This window comes from Limulus polyphemus, unplaced genomic scaffold, assembly GCF_000517525.1.
Source record: "Limulus polyphemus unplaced genomic scaffold, Limulus_polyphemus-2.1.2 Scaffold1814, whole genome shotgun sequence".
Lineage (NCBI taxonomy): Eukaryota > Metazoa > Arthropoda > Merostomata > Xiphosura > Limulidae > Limulus > Limulus polyphemus.
The window spans coordinates 74,543-79,553 of NW_013667424.1; positions in this window are offsets into that span (position 1 = coordinate 74,543).

Consider the following 5,011-nt stretch of genomic DNA (forward strand, 5'->3'; position numbering starts at 1 on the left):
TACTATATTACAGATATTTATATTTTAAAAGAGTGGAATATATGATATTTGCTCCACAGCCCCTTCTCCTTTACCCCAGACTTGTCCTCAAGCTAACTTTTAATTTAAGTTGAGCGCTATTGTCAAAGTTAAAATACGATCTAGCTAAATTGAATGAGATTTGCTCTCCTCGGACCAGAAACTGACGTTATGGAACATTACATGTGGTACAACATGATAATGTCCTGAAAGAACTATGTGTACATGAGAACCACATGCATGAGAAATGACCTATACTAATATACAAAAAGATAATATCCAGGTAACAGATAAGAGAATAGAAAAACCCTATATATACAGAAATACAAAGTAAATCCTTTAAACATAAAACTGAAGAAATAGGCCTTTTAAATATAAAAACGTAAAATAATACATTTAAAGTAGCCATCAGTGAAATAATAACAAATGGAAAATTAACTCATTACTTACAATAAACAAAATAAAAATAAAGGAAAATTAATGATTTATTAACACGTACTAAAACTTTACCCTCACACATGAGCACATATAAGAAAAATCTTTTTAAAAAGTACAAGATGAAATAGATAAAATAAACCATTGAACAACAGCAACAATATTAATTACAACACAAATCAAGCAGGATGAAATGAAGGAAGACAGACACACAACATGGGGAGATAAGAGAATGAGAAAGATACATTTATCTTTCAACAACAAGGCTGAAACGAAAGAAACTAACTGTAAGACCGTAACTCGTATCAGAAAAAACAAAATTTAATGAAACTGAACAATTTAAGCATGTTATAAATATAACCCTTTTACGAACAGAACTATATACACAAACATATGCAGGTAAACCAGAACAAAAAAGAAATGAATCAGTGTTCGCATACTTATAAAAAACATATATAGGAATACAGTTATGTGTACAAAAAAAAACATTAGACCAAATGTAAAAGAGTATAGTTTAAAATAGTTGGCCAATATATCGTAAAGTAACCACAAAAGTTACACATAAAACACACAGTATAGTAACTAACTTGTCAATAAATAATGAGAATATCATTTAAATATAGTAAATATAATATAATTAATATGTACATATTTGTGTACCTAGGTGCAAAAATGAAGAACATAGTAACTACACAAAATACACATATTTACATACAAGAATTCCAGCAGGTTTACTTGAGGCTGGTTAGCAGTCCTCCAGGGCCATGGTGAATTTTCTTTCTTCCAAAGATATGCTCTGAATTACTTTGGTGTCTCTGGCTAGCTCATCACTAGCTCAATGAAGTTTTTTTTACTGCACTGGAATTTCTTTCTTTTTGTTCTCCTTGTGCTGATCTTCTTTACACAGGTTGAAAGCCTAGGCAGTAATCCACTTGGTTGCCTGGGTTTGAGATAATGCCACAATTTCATTGGAGTTGAACTCTGCTGGAAGCTACTAGGTCCGCGAAGCAATGTCTGAAGGTGGTATAGTGATCACAGACACAGCTGAAACTGAAATTCTTGGAGATAATTGTTATTCCTCGGAACTGTGGGTTTATCATTTGATTTGAATTTCTTTAGTGAATGGAAAGTTTTACTAGATCTATACATCAATTTCTTCCACTCGGCAGGTCAGTGTATTGGTGTTTTGTTTTCAAACTCATTAGAGGTAAGTCTAGATTTTGTTTGTACCAACATTTTTCTCAGTATCTCTCTGGCATACAGGTGATGAGCTATCACAACTTTGATAGTTCAGATAACTTCTTTTTTCTAGCAGCTGCTGGAATGATTCTAGAGTTGATAGTTGGCTCTTCTGACTGTGAAAAGGAGGCAAATGGATGACAAAAAAAAGAGTAGGTAATACGAATTTAGGGGAACCAAAGAAAGTTTCAGAAGTAAAGTTGCTACTTGGCTCTCTGAGCATTTCCTCTTCAGCTTTTTCATCCAATGAAGTGGTGGGGTAGAAGATGAGGAGCGATAATGGTCTCTATCCACCTCGATCAGAGCTGAAAGTGGCTATCATCATTAATAAAATGAATGACAATAGACATCTTGACTACGTTTTTTAGCTCTATTATAAGTTGAACATCCAAATCTAATACATCTTCTGTTGTAAAAACAATGTATCAAAAGTATAAAGCCAGATATTTCACAATTCTGTGATCAGAACAAAATGGTCAGCGTGACTATTACCTCACTTTATATCAAGCAAAAACATACGGGAGGATAGCACTAGCCTATCTGACCTGTGATATATCAGGTGAAATTGTAATAATTTAAAACCAACTACACTTGGATCCTTTCTCGGAATCTCCATGTTAAAATTGATAAGTATAAAAATTATAAAAATTCTCTTTCTGCTGCAGCAAATGCATGGACTTCTATACCATAATAAAACACAAGAAAACCTTTGCCATTTATATATGTACACCTGTGGAATAAGTGTCTGATTCTCAGAAAAACAGCACTCAACATGACATTCAAATCTGGATTGCACAAGAAACTTGAAGTAAAAATCATAAAATTTGACCAAACTTTACAATTAAGTTGCTTCAGCAGCTCTCAGACAAGAGAAACTACATAAGGGATAAAAGATCATCTTTGCTGGATAACTGAGTAGTTGGCGTCTTTATAAGGAACTAGCCGCTCTCCTGTTCCCTACAGACTCTTCAGTGTCCAAGGTTTAATATTGTTCATTGCTTTCACGCTTATCAATGGAAGGGAGACGAGAAGGGAAAGACAGACTATCATCATAAGATTATTGTGAGAGAATGTTTAAACTTATGTTTGAAAGTACATAGATTTTTGAACTCTTCATAAGTATTAATATTTAACTTTACCGACTTCATCAAATACAGAAAAACAAGCAAAGTTTGACTTTCATTTATTTTCACCTTCATAATGTTTTATATTTCCCTGTGACTTCGTTCTCTCAAGTCCTCCAGTGAGTTAGCGGTAATCTTATGAACTTACAAAGCTAAAATCCAGGGTTCGATTCCCCGTGGTAGGCAGAGCAGATAACTTTATGTGGCTTTGCACTAAAACAAACAAACAGTCTTTCTTCCAAGCATTTCCTTTTATATTCCAACAAGTTTGGTTTTGTGAATGTTTATTATACATAAGTAAATATATATGCATATGCATGTTTCATACTCACACACGTTTTGGTTAGTAGGGATTTTAAGTACAGTGGAAAAACAATTGCAATGATACACATTTGAATTTTCAACTCTTGCCTTAGCAGGCTCATACACTGACCTGCATTTTAATAAGCTTATATGAAGTTATCGTGTAAAATTGCAACTAATATGTTTTCAGAGTTACTATATATAAGTGTACTTAAGTGACTCTCTATATCTCAACATTATAAGATAAATATAATTATAACATTAGTATCTTCTACAGCATTAGTGCTGTTCTTGTTATCCTAAATATTGTCTACAGTAAGCTAGCTGCTAACTTGTTAGGTTATCTAGCTAGCAATCACATACTGTTCTAGGTCTAACTTTTCATGAATCGTAAGTGACCAGGACAGCAGAAATACCTCATTATTTTATCAGGTAACTTGGAAGTTAAAATAATACAATTTTCTTTCCACTACCTATCACCCTCAGCTACAATGAATAGGTGGTCACTGTGGATCCAGTGGCCAAGGATCCAAACAAGCTAGTACTCAGGTATCCGCTTCTTATCATCTAATTCACAGTAAATAACAAATTAAAGTTTGACATAATTCTTTTCCTCCTCTGACAGGTTGTAGTAGTATTTTACCACCATCTGCAACTTCAACTCATTCATACTTTACTCACTGGATGAGCCAATGCTTCAGTGACATACAAGTTCAGCTTACTAATGGATTCTACACGCCATGAGACTACTGAACTTTTTAGCTTGATTAATTGAATCATTGTAACACAAAACCAGGTTCAGCTCAGCTTGATTTCAAAGATCTGTGTGATGCTGGCCTTCACAACTGAACTGACGCTCTTTCATCATTTTATCATATGTTATATATTTTTCTTTGCTTGTCCATCTATCTCTCCTACGTGTTGACATGAAAACTCATATACACATACTGATGTGGATTTCACCATATCACAAATTTTTTAACACTCTGGAAAATCCACAGCTAGTAATAGTCTATAAAAGTGGTCTAAAGGGAAAATAACTCCCTTTCCAAACATGTCAATGTTTGAAGAATAGCTGGTAGACTGTTGTTCTCTTGGATACTACACTATCATTACACATGGCAAGTGATCATCACAGTCAGCTCAACATGAGCTCACAAGCTTAGAAAGAGTGTGTACTTCACAGTTTAGTTGATATGCTTAGCAAAACCATCAGATTGAGAATGGTAATGTGAAAACGAATTTTCATCACATCCATTACCATTGCTCCTTGATCAGTGTGAATCTCCCATGGTATTCCAAAACAAATTACTCACTGGTCAACTAATTTGTCAGCATGTGTCTGAGTCGATGTACCAGTCAATGCACAAGTGTCGGTGATTTTGTAAAGTAATCAATTACCAACAGGATGTAAGAGCCTGACAATATCCATGACAATGATGAAAGCATGATCTAATGTTAGAATTTTCCCTAGTGAGGACGACTCTTTTATTGAGTTTCACAGGCAGTACAGAGTCTGTATCATTGCTCTATATATCTGTAGGAATGTCGACAGAGAAGCCACCTTTGCAGATTGCCTGTAATGCAAGACATTCTTTGTTGTTATCTGATCCCTCTATCAAATAATATTTGGAGATTTCCATATCTTAGAGACTTCGACACCACTAACTTCGTCACAGATTGACCTCCACAACTGTATGGGTTGCAATCATAATATAATACTTCCTCCCATACCTTTAATTATTCACACAACTTCACAGAGATTAGGTATTTGTGTGTTAATTTCACCAGCCTGCAAAAAATGCTGCATTTCAGCCTACTGAATAACAAGAGAATCTAAGTAAAATATGAGTCATTTAGTTGGTCTTCTATAAGCTTCTGTGTCAGAGTAT